Consider the following 17,678-nt stretch of genomic DNA (forward strand, 5'->3'; position numbering starts at 1 on the left):
TAGCTAAGAACTACATCTTTGTGTTTTTTAAAAAGGACTTTAGAGATACAGAATTGTCATTTCGTGAAGGCTTCTTTATGACTGATTCATCTCTTGGTTGCAAATGACATTGCAGATGAAAGCCTGAATTCCTACTGAAATGATCTGCATACCTAGGGCCTTGGGAGCATATTTTACTCACTGTTACATTCCTGCACGTCACACAAAGCTTCCAGGATGTGTGGTCAGTGCCCTGATGTTGAATCCAACTGACTAAAAAATTGTGGTTCATTTTGTTTATGCTGTGGATGGAAATTTGCTAATCATGTGGCTCAAGTTCAGGGGAACATTCTTGGATTTTAAGGAACCTGGGTAGTGAGATAAACAGTAGGTAGGAAGCTTGGGAGAGTTTTGCCTTGAGTTTCCAAATCTAAGGAAAATCTGTAATCAACCTATCTGCCTTGCCTTTGTGCTGTGGATCCTACTCAATATTTACCCCTCAAGCCGACACTTGGTTAAAAAAAAGACAAGCAACAGGGACTGTATATTGGGTTGGCTAAAAAGTTCACGCGGGTTTTCCGCACCATCTTACAGAAACTTCTGAGCAAGCTTTTTTGCCGACGCATGCAGAGGAAACCGGGGTACCTCTTTTACTCTCTTTACAGCGGAGCGTTTGCCCTTTGAACACACCTCTGCCGTTGTCTTCTGGCTGAAATCTGCGTCAAGCTGCCCTGTTTGGTCAAGTGTGTGATGACCGCAGGAGGAGGCGCAGTTGCGCAGTGGAGGACGCGCGGTGCCTCCGCTCCGGGTCGGGCTCCCTTCATCAGCCCGAGGAGGAAGCGTCTCCCCGCGCCTCCCCGCAGCTGGGCCTCGTTCTTCAGCGGTGAAAGCTCCGGCAACCGACCGCAGCCTCTCCAGGAAGAGGACCTGCCACTTTAAATTTTCAGCAGGCAACTGGCATTTTATTATTTACGTAGTTCATGTCATTATGTTGGATAATATAACAAATGATGCAATCAGATCCACAGGAAATTTAAAGCGGTGTACACCTGTTCTCACCTGGGAAAGGAGCGGAGCTCATATACAACCTCCCAGCTGAGAGCCAGCAGCAGGCAACGGCTTTGCCCGGAGCTCTGCTCCCAGACTGACGGATAGACCAAGCTGGAGGATGTGAAATAAAATCCCTTTCACCTTCTTGGATGAGCTTCAGACCTGGCTTTTTTTATAAAATGGCCTTTCCTCCCATCGGAAATAAACAAAATTGGGGGCAGGAAAATTGGTCTCCTAAACTGCCACTGAGGCAGAAAGGTGAAAATCAGGTGTGGATCACAAGTCTTTCTTTCTGAGCTCCTGGCTGAATATGACAGCTGGCCCTAGAGACAGACCTGCTGGTCAATAATGCTCTTACTTCTGTTTGGAGATTGTATGCGGAGGAAATGAGATGGTGTTTGCTGCTCTGAATGAGCCTTGGGAGTATATTAATATTTCTCAAAAGAAATCACTCATGGGTCGTGTCAAAGGAGCCGTGCTCTACCCCATGACCTCCTTTTAACCTCCTTGAGAAACCTGAAATTATTCAAAGAAAAAAAATGACAAATATATAAACCAGTCTAGTGTACGGCTGTTCTTTGTGAGTCACGTTGATGTTGAGATAGTGTCGGGATGGGTGGGGTACGGGAACACTGACTCCCGAGTTCACAGCAGGTTCCTGAAGGCGGGTAACATTCAGGCAAAACCTCTGTTTTTTTGTCAAGCTTTTGTCCCAAATCCTAATGGAGTCTTCTACCTAGCCAAGTTTACCAAGGAGAGCTGCCAGATAAAATATAGGATTCCCAGCTAAATTTAAATTTTAGATAAACAGATCATCTTTTAAGGTAAGCGTGTCCCAAATATTGCATGCTAGAGATATAAAATATAATTCCTACCCCCCAAAACATCCAGCTCAGTGAGAAAAGACATACAGACTTATAATATAATGGAATATTAACTAAACCACAACATACTAAATATTATACATATTAAATATTTTATACCAAAATAATGCATGTGTGTGTGCATGCTAAGTTGCTTCTGTCATGTCCGACTCTGTGCGACCCCATGGACTGTAGCCTGCCAGGTTCCTCTGTCCATGGGATTCTCCAGGCAAGAACATGGAGTGGGTTGCCATGCCCTCCTCCAGGGAATCTTCCCAACCGAGGGATCGAACCCATGTCTCTTATGTCTCCTGCATTGGCAGGTAGGTTCTTTACCATTAGCACCACCTGGGAAACCCAATGCATACAATATACTATAAAGTAATCCCAAATGTTGCATAGGATATATTTACACTAAAGATTATTTATTGTTTACCCAAAATTCAAATGTAACCAGGGCATTGGGTGTTTCTGTTGGTTTGGTTTGTTTTCTGCTAAATCTGGCAACTCTACTACGAAGAAAAGGGCTCCTGGTACCTGGGCTGTCTGTCCGCCTAAGGTGAGTCCACTGCTTGTTCGCTTTCGTCTGGATGCACATCTCAATCACATGCGTCAGTCCCAGCTTATTTCCCAGCAAAAGTGAAGTCGCTCAGTCGTGTCTGACTCTTTGTGACCCCATGGACTGTAGCCTACCAGGGTCCCCCATTCATGGGATTTTCCAGGTAGAATACTGGAGTGGGTTGCCATTTCCTTCTCCAGGCGATCTTCCTGACCCAGGGATTGAACCTGGGCCTCCTGCGTTGTAGGCAGACGCTTTACCTTCTGAGCCACCCGGGAAGCCCATGTCCCAGCAAATGACACCACCACAGGGAAGTGGAGGAAAGTTCTTTCCTGGAAGTCTACAGTGGATGTACCGCATTCCCTCGGTCCAGGCTTCCCCAGGAAGCTGGCCCAGCTCTTCCGTCAGGTCGACCATGTATGAAAAGAGAGGCCAGGAAGGGCCAGATTGATTCCGGCCCCCCGAGCTCCAGGACTTCCATCTGTACCCTCAGGTCTCCACCGAGCGCTGTGAGCCAGCACCTGACCTTGGGCATGGCCCACGGACAGCAGCACCGCGGGCATCCTCGGGGTGGAGATCGTTTCCTCTGAAGCACAGGGAGCCTGTTTCTGGGCCTCTGCCAATTCGCACAGAAGCGTGGTATGCAAGTTAAACTGATGTGTTCACAAGAAGTTTATAGCATGCATGATATTTGTTATCCTTTACTTTCCACAATAGATACATGTGAAACGCCAGAGCCACAGAAAAAGTAGGGTCAGTCGTCACTTTCCTATTGTCCGGTCACCCACCTGTGATAGCGCACGTCTTCTGGAGAGCTATCCAGGTGAGCATCGGAGATGCTTCCACCTCTCGGAGTGTTTTTGGTTCTTCATGATCATCCTTATGAGAATCTTCATCCATTTGATAATGCCTACTTCAAAGAAGATTAATTAACATCCATAGCTCTGACTTTCAAATGTGTATGTATTAGAACCATCTTAGGGGGTGGTTTCAAAACACAGGTTTGAATTTCTTTTTTTTTTTTTTTAGACTTAGCTACATGAAGTGGTACTGTTTTTCATCTCCATTAAATTTCTTAAAATTTTATATGGGGACATAGTTGATGAACAAGTTGTTAGTTTCAGGTGAATTTCTGATTTAGTAGGTCTAGTCCTGAGGTGAAGCGTGAGGACTTGGGTTTGTAATATGAGCCCAGATGATGCTGACTCTGCTGGTTCACAAGCTACACGTGGAACTACTGGGCGACAAATTAATCGTCCTTATTGTCTTCTCACAGACATGAGACCAGTATCCTATTAAAGTGACCATCAGGCACCTTCAAATCAATTTCAGAAAACAAACACATATGTCTGTATGTGTGTATACATGCACACATGTGATATATATATGTATGTCTATAAATTACTTTGAAGGGCAATTATCAACACTGTGGTTCTTACATATCTTACACCTCTCTGCTCTTGGAGAATTTTTTTTCTACATCTGAAAATATATTTTCCTTCCACCCCAAACCGCTATGTACATAATATTAATCCTTAAAGATAACACCTTTGCAAATAAATTAACTTGTAGTTATAAACTGCTAATTAAAAATTATCTTCTTTAGTTTAATAAGTAATACATGTTTTAACAAAAAATTTAAAATAAAGCTCCTTCCAAAGAAAGTGTACAAGTTACCTGGAATTGCATTGTCCAGAGAACCCCTATAAATGTTATATTATAGATCTTTCCTATCTTTTTTGTTTTCCCTTCTTTTTGCTATTTTATGAAATTGGAACCACATTGTATATACTGCTTTGTAATTTTTTTTTAACCAAATGATAGACTGTGGGCATTTCCCTGTGACATTAAATGTATCATCACATTTAAATGTGTTGAATGTGACAGCATTCAACAATATGATTTTTGAAGAATACAAAGTGTTGTTTTACAGACATATGCCATCATTTTTTTGTTTATTCCCTGTTGCTGGACATTCAAAGTATTCCGTTATATATATAGGGCCAAGAGAAATTTTCAGGTTAAAATATCATCTTGGATGGTAACCACAGTAAAACATCATCTGATTTTCAATGAAAATAACTGTAAAGATGAGAAAACAATGGAAACTCACAGCAATTCTAAAAACTTTGATTATGAACAATTTAATGCAAGTCTCTGAAAGGACTCAATGCTAATCATAAGACAAAAAGACTCAGCAAATCAGAACCATTTGTTTTCATTTCATGAAGTGGCTAAGCTTCACGCCTATGGAAGAGAACCCCTTGGGAGAGGATACAGTATGTTCTCCCACGGCCTGTCCCCTGCTCAGAACCAGGGCCTTTACCAAGCAGAGAGTGAGAAGCTGCCCTCTGCAGTGGAGCTGTTGCTTCTGAGGGATGTCCATTCTTTTCCCTCCACACCATGCATTCTACACCGCTACACAGACAGCTCTACGTGAAACGAAAGCAGATAGAACAAACACTGTGCTGACGGTAATGCCTCCCGCCCCGGAGAGGATGTAGCCCCAGAACAAAGTGTCGGTCAGGAACACGAGATAATGCTGGGAACGTGTGTCTGTGAGCATGTATGTATGCTTCAGGATTTCGCCTGTTGACAGCACGGTAAATCTAGACAGTAGCAATAGTAGATATCATCTCGGTAAGGCAGAGATTCAACAGGTGGGTGTCTTCTAGAGGTAGCTGCTGAACTTGAAGTAAGCTCATCAACTTGCCTCCAGTTGTCATGATAAGTAAAAAAGTGTCACATTTATGCAAGTGGACAGACCCACGGGAAGCCAATCACACATCTTGTTTGTTGACATGTGCCAAGGTTATAACAAAAGTGAAAAGAAAGCAGCATGAAGCCTATGAGGAAATAAAACCAATATGGAAGGTTCAGAGGAGGAGTGTAATTATGAAAATTATCAACTGCTGGTTCAGAAAAAAAATTCCATGACATTTTGGCATCTCCAATTAATACAAGGAAAAATTCCTTCAATGAGGAGGAGCTAAGGAAGAAAGCCAAGAAGCTGTCAGGGAAAGGCAGCAATAGGAGCTAGAAGTAGGTGTGGCTGGGTGTGGAGGGACTGCAGCTAAATGATGAACATAATGTAGTTGTAACCTGCGATCTGGGAGCCTTTGCGGCAGTGGTTGCACGTGGACAGATGCCTTCTCAAACAACAAAATACGAAGAAACTATAGGTGACTAAAAATAACTGCACGCATGAGCAGTTGGGGCAAAATGCGGACAATAAGATATAAAAAGACCAAAAAGCCTACCTGCCACTTCTGAAGAGCTGAGAGCAAAAGAGAGTGTCAGGACCAAAAGCAGGGTACGGTGCATGTCGCCGTATTCAACACCACCCACTGGGTGAGGAAACCACCCAGGCCGACCCCCTGCCCAACCCCGGGCCTGCCCCTTTTCTCACCCCTTTCAGGGAACCAAGCTGCCCCCCCACCCCACCCCACCCCACCCCACCCACCCCTGCCGCAGGAGCTAGCGAGCAAGAAAGCACACCCACTCCTGCTGCAGCAGGAATCCCAGTAAAGCCTCGCCTGAATTTCCTGTCTGGCCCCCGATCAATGTCTATTTGATTGATTAAGGAGGCCAAGAACGCTGGTCTGTAACAAGAGCATGTTTAAGATGCTCTTGGAGCTCAATGGGAGCAGAAAGAATGATGATGGCGAGGATGTATTGATGATGATGGCGGTGGGCTGGTGCTGGCGGTGATGATGAAGAAAGAAGACATTAAATCAGGCCCACTGAGAAAATGAAACAGTGGTGGTCATCAAGTAAAATAAGAGTGTGATGATCGCTTCTCGGCCTTTTGGCTGAGATCAAGTGTAAAATAAGAGTGTGACATGTTCTCATGAATGTACTCTGGGGTGGTTATGCTACATGGAACATCTACCACAGTGCTTTGCTCATAGGAGTCACTGGAAAATAACATTGAATAGCATTAAAGTCTACTTCACTGGGGGAGATACCTCACTAACAGTCATTGAAATGAGATGGAGAAGAGGAGATACATGAAATCCTGATGTCAGAAGGCCTGGATTCAAATTTTATTGCTGTAGCTGCATGACCTTAGGCAGCTCACTGAACCTTAGGTGTGAAATTGAGGGTATCGAGGGGAGTGGGAAACCTAACCAAACAACTGATAAAACAGGGAAACAGACTTGGACCGTGAAGATTTCTAAATCCTGCGTCTGGAGCTGACTCACTGCACGTGTGTTCTCGGTAAGGTCTTCCATGTCCTGATTTCCTCATCTCTAAACTGAGCCTGATGAAATCCAAGGCACAGAGCTCTTAGGGTTACATCAGAACGTCTGCATGCTGATGCCTGGCATCTTGGGGGCAGGTACTAAATGCTGTGTTTTTTTTTTATTTTTATTTTATACTGGAGCAGAGTTGATTAACAATGTTGTGCTGGTTTCACCTGAAACCAGCAGAGTGACTCACTTGCACATAAATGTGTTTGTTTTTAAATGAAAAAAGCAATCCAACCATATACTAACAATGATGCACATCAAAGCCCAACAAAAAGGGTGCCGTTAAACCCTAAAGTGCGTGTGAAATATATTTAATGAGTGTCCAGGTGGTACTAGTGGTAAAGAACCCTCCTGCCAATGCAGGAAACACAAGAGATGCGGGTTTGATCCCTGGGTCAGGAAGATCCCTTGGAGAAGGACATGACAACCCACTCTAGTATTCTTGCCTGGAGAATATCCATGGCCTGAGGAGTCTGACGGGCTGCCATCCATAGGGTCACGCAGAGTCAGACACCACTGAAGTGACTTAGCACGCACGCACACAAGTCAAGGGAAACGATGGTGAAGGGCTAACATCAGACAAAGGAGAACTTGGTGCAACAGAAAAAAAGAGTTACTTGTCTTGAAAGGTCATTTTATATTAATAATAAGTATTTAACAAAGAAAGTATAAAAATCATAAACTTCCTATACCAGACAAAATCACAGTTGCACAAAGGAAGTGGGCATTCTTGTAACTAAAGTGGGATTACAGGTAAATTAAGTGAAAGTTTTAAAACTTTTCCCTAAGCCTTGCCAGAAAGAAGGGGTAGAAGTGAGAAAAAGAATAGTATAATGTTGGACACCAAAATCATAAATAATGAAGGAAACGATTAGCAGTTTTTACTAATTTTTCAATTTAAGTTTTAATGAAAAAAAATATACAATAAACAACAACTTGGAAAGAAGTTGGGGACATATTTGACAAAAGGATAATACTCCTAGAAATTTGAATTTAAATAAGAACATACGAAATGATGAAAAGAGATAAACAGGAAAAATCATATACTGATAAAGACAGGAAGCAGACATTACAATTATCAAGCAATTCATAGAAACATTTTTGTTGAAGAAAATGAAAAACTAAGAGTTCAGAGACTAGGCACAAAATGGAGAAATGTTACTGCTGAAGGTGAAACCCAGTTACCAAGTCTAGGCTCTGGGGAACAGGGGCCATGCTAGAAAAAGCTGAGGAAGGTCTTCTAAAGCCAAAACATCACACCTACCTGTGGTCCACATTAAGAAAGAAGTGTCCTGTAGTGTTGTTGGTTAGCTGGTGATGGGCTGGACTTGGTTAACCAAGCACAGGGTGACTGCAAGCACCTTTGGATTATGACATCAGCTGCTCTGCTTCATATGTGAGGCGTCCAAATGGAACCCCTACTTCCCAAGAGGGGGGTGACCAGGTCAGGTTGTCAATTTCATATTGGTAATCTTTTTTTACAATGAGCAGCTATATTTTTATAATCAGAAACAATAATAAATACACAGTTGAGTTTTGAACAACCTGGGAGTTAGGGGTGTTGCCTCTCTGAGCAGCAGAAAAACCAAGCATTGATATAACTTTACAGTTGGCCCTCCATATCCTGGGTTCTGCATCTGTGGATTCAACCAACCAGATTGTGTAGTACTGTAGTGTTTGTCCACTGAAAAAAATTCCCATAAAAGTATATTCATGCAATTCAAACTCCCCCAGTATTGGTCAACTGTACTTCTATTTTGAAAACAAAAAGTAAATTTTGAATCAAACTGAGTCATGAAATCATGAAGCAGCTCACTACTTTCAAGAAAAAATATAATGTGAAAGAAATATTTAAAAAAAATTTTAAAACCATCTCTCATATTTCCTGATTTTGAGGGATGGGATTTAAGAAAGCATAAGTTAAGAATTGATGCTTTTGAACTGTGGTGTTGGAGAAGACTCTTGAGAGTCCCTTGGACTGCAAGGAGATCCAACCAGTCCATCCTAAAGGAGATCAGCCCCGGGTGTTCATTGGAAGTTCTGATGCTGAAGCTAAAACTCCAATACTTTGGCCATCTCATGCCAAGAGTTGACTCATTGGAAAAGACCCTGTTGCTGGGAGGGATTGGGGGCAGGAGGAGAAGGGGACGACAGAGGATGAGATGGTTGGATGGCATCACTGACTCAATGGACATGAGTTTGAGTAAACTCTGGTAGTTGGTGATGGACAGGGAGGCCTGGCAGGCTGCGGTTCACGGGGTCGCAAAGAGTCGGACACACGTGAACTAAAGTTAAGAAACTGACTCAATGGACATGAGTTTGAGCAAACTCCAGGAGACAGTGAAGGGCAGGGAAGCCTGGCGTGCTGCAGTCCATGGGGTCGCGAAGAGTCAGACAGGACTCAGCGACTGAACAACAGCGAAGTTAATGAAAAGGCTGCAGTGCTCAATGGGAGGCCCTTCTGTAATGCACGTGGAATATTCCAAGGCTGTCGTAGCAAGGCAAGAAGGGCCATCATACCTTGGGACCTTTCAGTGTCCTCTGACCTGACAGACCGCTGCAGAATAGGGAATCAATTCCTAGGAGCTACTGACAGAGTTGAGACCTAGTGGGACCAGGTCAGCATTACTAGGTGGGCATCCAAGGAGGTAAGCTGATTAACCCAAAGAGCTTCTTTCTAAAGGCAAGCTGCAAGCTCATTGAAAAGCCAAAACCTCAGAACCTGAAACACATGCTCTCAAGGGAATCCAAGCCAGTGAAACTGGTTTTCCATGGAAGGTTTCAACACATATAAAACGTGTGAGGTACACTGCATTACTGTGCAAAGTATGTTCTGTTCTCCCCACCCCCATCTCAGGACGGTTACACTCAGATCCTCACGGTTCCGTAACCGAGAGGCACGTCAAGAGAACTTCTCAGTCTCCAAGGGGAACCAGTTCCCTAAGGTATGTATATGTATGCGCGTGTGTGGGTTTATGTATATATATATATATAGGCTTCCCTCGTGGCTCAGTGGTAAAGAATCTGCCTTCAGTGCAGGAGGCACTGGATACACGAGTTCAGTCCCTGGGTGGGGAGGATCGCCTGGAGGAGGGCACAGCAACCCACTCCAGTATTCTTGCCTGGAGAATCCCGTGGACTAGGGAGCCTGGTGGGCTACAGTCCATGGGGTTGCAAAGAGTCAGACATGACTGAATAACTTAGCATGGCTAAGTCGTTTACTTACAATATATATACATAGTATATATAAATATAATTGTATATATATAATAATTATATATATAAATATATATATAGCCAATGGGGAAAATGGAAAGGAAAGCATGTCCCAGAAGCAGAACCAACAGCCATGGAGAACACTGGACTGGGAAGAACCAGGACCTACTCAAGGAATATTTTCCACTGCCAAGGATCAGGGTCCTGGCTAGCATGTCCAGTGGGCTTTCACCATTGTTACAGATGGACCAGTAGCGGCTGTGGACTTACCACTCATTCCTTTCCAAAAGCCTGTGTTTGTTGTGGGGTATCCTGTCACTGATTCCTTCTTAGTTCATGCATGTCCAGATCTAAAGGAGCCACATGTGGATATGGTGTAGTGAAATTCACACAGCCGTGTCTGACTCTCTGCAACCCCACAGACTGGAGCCTGCCAGGCTCCTCTGTCCATGGAATTCTTCAGGCCAGAATGCTGGAGTGGGAAGCTGCTCTCTTTTCCAGAGGATCTTCCCAACCCAGGGATCGAACCCAGGGATGGAACCCAGGTCTCCCACATTACAGGTGGATTCTCTACCCTTTGAGCCACCGGGGAAGTGAAACTTTTCCAAGAATTCTGGGGTTGTGAGTCTGATACTTTGGAAAAGACTTACATGTTGTCTCCTTTAAGGATCACACAGTATATTTTGCATGCACAACGGGAAAAAGGAAACATTTGTGACCAAGATGGAAGTGAGTGGTAAGACTGTATTATTCAAAGTATTTGCTGTCCTTCCCCATGAATTACACATCCATATGCTATCGAAGTCAGTTTTTGTCATGATACAGCAGAAGACTCATGTGCCACCACTGAACAGACCTTCTAAGAACACTGCACGGTTTCCTTCACGCTCTTTCCTGTGACATGAGCCGTCTCCATGAGGTCTGCACCACCACCCTGGAGATGGGAGTCAGGGCAGAGACCTGCCACCAAACCATGATGCATGTGTGAGATAATTTCAAAGTAAATCTCTGTCATCTTAAAGCAATTTGGTTTTTTGGTCATTTGTTACCTCAACATACCTTAACCTAAAATGACAGACACAGGATACACATTATCTGAATAAAGTGAATATTATCTGATTAAAGACATTTAGGGTCTCAGGAAACTTCCCTCGTCCCTTCATTAAATAGCTGCTTGTCTTTCTTAAATACCTTCTTTTTAAAAAATGGATAAATGTGAATTTTCCTCTGAGGACACCTTTAACTGCAATGCACAGTCACAAACACACAGTGCTATAACCACTACTTCTAAGGATTTTTGTAATTTTACTTTTTTTCTCCTTGGCTCAAAGGTGTTTTTTTTTATATATATAATTTTTCAGTAACTGAGTCTTTAAATTTTAACTTGAAGTCCTAACTTCTGTTTTCTCTGCATTGAGATTCAGAGCTTGTATGAATTTAGCCTTCCTCAGTGATCAGTGCAAAGAAATAGAGGAAAACAATAGACTATGAAAGAGTAGAGATCTCTTCAAGAAAATTAGAGATACCAAGGGAATATTTCATCCAAAGATGGGCTCAATAAAGGACAGAAATGGTATGGACCTAACAGAAGCAGAAGATATTAAGAAGAGGTGGCAAGAATACACAGAAGAACTGTACAAAAAAGATCTTCATGACCCAGATAATCATGATGGTGTGATCACTCACCTAGAGCCAGACATCCTGGAATGTGAAGTCAAGTGGGCCTTAGGAAGCATCACTACGAACAAACCTAGTGGAGGTGATGGAATTCCAGTTGAGCTCTTTCAAATCCTGAAAGATGATGCTGTGAAAGTGGTGCACTCAATATGCCATCAAATTTGGAAAACGCAGCTGTGGCCACAGGACTGGAAAAGGTCAGTTTTCATTCCAATCCCAAAGAAAGGCAATGCCAAAGAATGCTCAAACTACTGCACAATTGTACTCATTTCACACTAGTAAAGTAATGCTCAAAATTCTCCAAGCCAGGCTTCAACAGTACATGAATCGTGAACTTCCAGATGTTCAAGCTGGATTTAGAAAAGGCAGAGGAGCCAGAATCAAATTGCCAACATCTGTTGGATCATCAAAAAATCAAGAGAGTTCCAGAAAAACTGCTATTTCTGCTTTATTGACTACGCCAAAGCCTTTGACTGTGTGGATCATGACAAACTGTAGAAAATTCTTCAAGAGATGGGAATACCAGACCACCTGACCTGCCTCCTGAGAAACCTGTATGCAGGTCAGGAGACAACAGTTAAAACTGGACATGGAACAACAGACTAGTTCCAAATCAGGAAAGGAATATGTCAAGGCTGTATATTGTCACCCTGCTTATTTAACTTATATGCAGAGTACATCAAGAGAAACGCTGGGCGGGTGAAACACAAGCTGGAATCAAGATTGCTGGGAGAAATATCAATAACCTCATATATGCAGATAACACCACCCTTATAGCATAAAGCAAAGAAGAACTAAAGAGCCTCTTGATGAAAGTGAAAGAGGAGAGTGAAAAAGTTGGCTTAAAACTCAACATTCAGAAAACTAAGATCATGGCATCTGGTTCCATCACTTATGGCCAATTGATGGGGAAACAGTGGAAACAGTGACAGACTTTATTTTGGGGGGCTTCCAAATCACTGCAGATGGTGATTGCAGCCATGAAATTAAAAGACGCTTACTCCTTGGAAGGAAAGTTAAGACCAACCCAGACAGCATATTAAAAAGCAGAGACATTACTTTGCCAACAAAGGTCTATCTAGTCAAAGCTATGTTTTTTCCAGTGGTCGTGTATGGATGTGAGAGTTGGACTGTAAAGAAGGCTGAGTGCTGAAGAACTGATGCTTTTGAACTGTGGTGTTTAAGAAGACCCTTGAGAGTCATTTGAACTGCCAGGAGATCCAACCAGTCAATATTAAAGGAAATTAGTCCTGAATATTCTTTAGAAGGACTGATGCTGAAGCTGAAACTCCAATACTTTGACCACATGATGGGAAGAACTGACTCATTGGAAAAGATCCTAATGCTGGGAAAGACTGAAGGCAGGAGGAGAAGGGGTCAACAGAGAATGAGATGGTTGGGTGGCATCACTGACTCAATGGAGAAGGGTTTGAGTCAACTCTGGGAGTTGGTGATGGACAGGGAGTCCTGGCTTGTGGCACTCCATGGGGTCAGAAAGAGTTGGACATGACTGAGTGACTGACTGAACTGATGAATTTAGCTTTTCAGAAGTAGTAAAGATCGTTTGACTCATAAGTTTTATACATGTTCTAGAGCTGCCTAAAACAACTGTATTTTCTGAAAATTCTAAAGATCAATGCATATATAATATAAATTCTATTTAATTATAGATGTGATAGTGCCTGGATCTCATATATCATTTCTTTTTTTACTTCCATTATCTGCTTAAGGCTAAATGGTAAGCAGTTTAGTAAAATAATGTTTTGCATATTATTCCTTGTATTAATATTTCCAAAAACTTTTCTCTATGCTAATGCCAAGTTTTTCAATAATAATACTTCAAACTAGTGATACCTAATATTTGCTGAGCAGTGACAAACTAATCATGTTAGTTTTTTGCTTTCTGTTATTCATGATTTTTTATTCCTTTATTCTCTGCATTTTTCTATGTGAATTGAATTTTCTCTCTCTTTCTCTCTCTCCTTTTTTAAGAAAATATTCAACCTGATTTTTAATTCAAGTAGAATTTTCCTTTACATTTTCATTGAGACTTTTCTAATTTAAGATGCAATATTCATATTGGAAAAACAAATGAAGGGCTTCCTTAGTGGCTCAGCGGTAAAGAATCCACCTGCCAGGGCAGGAGACAAGGGTCTGATCCCTGGTCCGAGAAGATCCCACATTGCACGGAGGTACTCAACCCACTCACCGCGACTACTGAGCCCGTACTCTAAGGCCAGGAGCTGCCGCTCCTGAGTCTCCTGCTGCAGCTGCTGAGCCTGCGTGAGCCGTGGCAACAAGAAGCCACTGCTGTGGGACGCCCCGCACCGCCACGAGGAGCGGAGCCCGCTCCCCGCAGCTAGAGAAACACCAGTGCAGCATCAGAGGCCCAGCACCGCCAAAAGGAAAGAAAGAAACAGCAATTTTAAAGAAGAAAAACATGAAATCACCGGGGTTAAGGGAATCCGAGAGGAGGAAGCATGGGGAAAGGGACTCACAGCCGTTAAGCTTTTCTTAAAATGAAATTCTCATTTAGATACAGCGACAGTAACAACAAAAACCAACAGCGGCATGCACCATTCACGGAGCACTGCATGTACTGAGCATTCTACATAACTGCACTCCCTAACAATCACATCCAATACTTCGGCCACCTCATACGAAGAGTTGACTCATTGGAAAAGACCCTGATGCTGGGAGGGATTGGGGGCAGGAGGAGAAGAGGATGACAGAGGAGGAGATGGCTGGATGGTATCACCGACCGGATGGACATGAGTTTGAGTAAACTCTGGGAGTTGGTGATGGACAGGGAGGCCTGGGGTGCTGCGATTCATGGGGTCGCAAAGAGTCGGACACAACTGAGCAACTGAACTGAACTGAGCAATCACATCATGGTACCAGTATGGTTGTCTGCAGTTTCAGATGAGGAAACTGAGGCAGAAAAGTTACAGAACATTTTGTCAAATCATACACTAGCAAGTGGCTGAGCCAGGATTTGTACCCAAGTCTGTCTGTTTCATAGACACATCATTTTAAGGTACTGAGTGTTAAATACATGATCCTGGGGGAAAACTAAGCAGTTTTGTTCTCAAAGTAGTACCTGATTTATCTATCCAAGATGCCTCTAGAAAAGAAATACACAGCATTATAATGCATCTTTATATAAAGTACATGTGTCATAAGAGTTATAGACTTCGGTGAATTAGAAAAGTGAAAGTGAAAATCGCTCAGTCCGACTTTTGCGACCCATGGACTGTACAGCGCATGGGATTCTCCAGGCCAGAATACTGGAGTGGGTAGCCTTTCCTTGTCCAGGGGATCTTCCCAACCCAGGGATCGAACCCAGGTCTCCTGCATTGCAGGCGGATTCTTTACCAGCTGAGCCACAAAGGTGAATTAGAACCGAGACGTTTATAGTGCTCTCCGTCGTTTGCTAAATAGAAACCTTAAACATTCTTTCCTGAATTCTTAATCCAGCGTTTTACCACCTGGTGGAACCACCAACTCCTGAGTTAATATTCCTAGTTTTCACACATGTAAGAATACGTTGCAATGTTTGTGCAGCATTCTCATTGCTCATCCTCTGCCCCACCTGCACACACTTATCTTCCAGAAATACATCTGAGTAAACGGTAAGCTGTTTTTGTACAAAGGTTCCACGTCGAATATGTTGCCCCAGATCAATTTCCTTCAAGCTTTCCCTCAAGCACTAACCTGCAGCATTATATGCCTATGTATCTTGACCTTGACCTTAACCTTGACCTATGTATCTTCTATCTTGACCATCAGCTTGACCTTGCAAACAGGATAAACTAAAAGTCATTCTTCTTGGATTTTGGGTCCAAGGATAATCAATGTGAATCTCCCACTATTCAACATCTCAGAAGGAAAGACAGTAAATCCCTTGCATTTTTCATGTGGTGTTTGAGAGAAGGAAGGGAAATGAAATACCATTAGTTCAGCTTCTCTGAGAGAAACAACACCCCTTCCCCCACCAAAGTAGCTTAGGTAGTCTAGGAATTTATTTTTTATGTAGAATAGTTGGAGCTTTTGTAGCAACTCTGCTTCAGAAGTTGTCTGGGGTGTTCCTCATGTTTGTTCAACCTTCATCCATCGGTATTGGTTTCGTGAGAATGGCCAATGGTGTACATTAATTTCAAGTGGACATGTTCATTCCTCTCAAGGCTACACTGGAGAGGGCATAAGCCACCCCTCACATCCCACTGGCCAGACCCCACTGAAAGGGAGGCTGGGAAGGCAGGTGGATGCGGGATAGTCCTATGCCCCTGGTGGAGCAATGGAAAGCATCTTAGCCTCGGATGAGAAAGGTCAGTGGTGATTGGCTTCCCAATAATGTGCAAGTACTTAACACGACTGAAGAGCACACTTGAAAAGTATTAAGATGGTAAATTTTATGTGCATTTTACCACAGTAAAAAAAAAAACAAAACCAGTTCATTAGCCTAGAAGTTAACAGACATGAATCCCATTTATGCCATGAGTAGCTCTGCGAACTTGGGTGATGTTAATATTACTGAACCTCAATCTAATCTATACAATGAAACTATTTTAGATTATCTTTTCAGGCATAACCATTTAACTCTCTGTTAGCTATTTATCTTAAACATAAGTGCATGTATTGGAAAAATGAATGGGAAATTGGACAATCAGGAGGATAAGAGAACTGGGTAAATGAATGACCACTGTGTTCACACACCAGTCCAGTCTTGTCCACATCACCATCGTGAAGAGTTAACTCTGACTGTCCCCTGCATTCTTGCTATTCACATTAAAAATCGTAAGCCATGTGTTTCACACAAAAAAAGACATATACATGGCCAACGGCGACATGAAAAGTTTCCCAACGTTGCTCAGTATTAGAGAAATGCAAGTGGAAACCACGATGAGGGACCACCTCTCAGCAGTCAGGAGGTGCTGCGCTGTGCTCAGTCATGTCTGACTCATTTGTGGCCCCACGGACTGCAGCCCACCAGGCTCCTCCGTCCATGGAACTTTCCAGGCAATCTTGGAGCAGGTTGCCATTTCCTACTCCAGGGGATCTTTCCAACCCAGGGATCAAACACGTGTCTCTTGCGCCTCCTGCACTGGCAGGCAATTCTGTACTACTGCTCCATCTGGGAAGCCCAGTCATCAGCAAAAAAAAGAAAAAAGAAAACTCTACAGATAATGAATGGTGTGGAGAAAAGGGACCCCCTCCTATATTGTAGGTGGGAATGTAAAGTGGTGCAAGACTAAGGAAAACAGTACAGATTTTTCTCAAAAAAATAAAAATAGAGTTGCCATATGATCCAGAAATCCCACTCCTGGGGATATATTTCAACAAAACTCTAATTCAGAAAGATACATATACCCCTACATTCATAGCAGAGCTATTTACAATAGCCAAGACGTGGAAACAACCTAAATTCCCACTGGCAGATGAAAAGATAAAGAACATGCCGTGGGTATATACACACATGCAATGGAATACTACCCAGCCATAGAAAAGAATGAAATAATGCCACCTGCAGCAACATGCACGGACCTAGGGATGATGTCACTAAATGAAGTAAGTCAGAAAGGAGACAAACACCACATGATACCACTCGCATGTGGAGAGCAAAACGCGACACAGAGGAACACGTCTGCGAAAGAGGAACAGACTCGCAGACGCAGAACGGACTCGCAGGGCCACAGGGGAGAGTGGCGGGGAAGGATGGACGCAGAGGCTGAGATGCGCTGACGAGAGCGGTTATCTGCAGGCTGGGTACACAGCGAGGTCCTACCATGTAGCTCAGCGACCTGTACTTAACATCCTGTGACAAATTGCAATGGAAAATAACATGAAAAAGAATATACATATATGCATATATACACATATATGGACAAGGCAGTGGCACCCCACTCCAGTGCTCTTGCCTGGAAAATCCCATGGATGGGGGAGCCTGGTGGGCTGCAGTCCATGGGGTCTCTGGGAGCCAGACACGACTGAGCGACTTCTTTCACTTTCACTTTTAACCTTCATGCATTGGAGAAGGAAATGGCAACCCACTGCAGTGTTCTTGCCTGGACAGTCTCAGGG

The 17,678-nt window shown here is 43.2% G+C and overlaps 1 long non-coding RNA gene and 1 other non-coding gene across 2 annotated transcripts; both read right to left on the reverse strand.

Moving 5' to 3' along the window:
- Positions 1–2,657: 2,657 nt before the first annotated feature.
- On the reverse strand, positions 2,658–2,729 carry TRNAC-ACA (transfer RNA cysteine (anticodon ACA)). Its single transcript has one exon. It is a non-coding gene; the product is annotated as a tRNA-Cys (tRNA).
- A 1,924-nt stretch (positions 2,730–4,653) lies between these two features.
- On the reverse strand, positions 4,654–8,790 carry LOC110127881 (uncharacterized). The gene is made up of 2 exons (XR_002310968.2): positions 7,965–8,790; positions 4,654–4,883 (listed from the first exon to the last, which is right to left on the reverse strand). It is a non-coding gene; the product is annotated as an uncharacterized lncRNA (long non-coding RNA).
- Between the last annotated feature and the right edge of the window lie 8,888 nt (positions 8,791–17,678).

This window comes from Odocoileus virginianus, chromosome 4 (assembly GCF_023699985.2).
Source record: "Odocoileus virginianus isolate 20LAN1187 ecotype Illinois chromosome 4, Ovbor_1.2, whole genome shotgun sequence".
Lineage (NCBI taxonomy): Eukaryota > Metazoa > Chordata > Mammalia > Artiodactyla > Cervidae > Odocoileus > Odocoileus virginianus.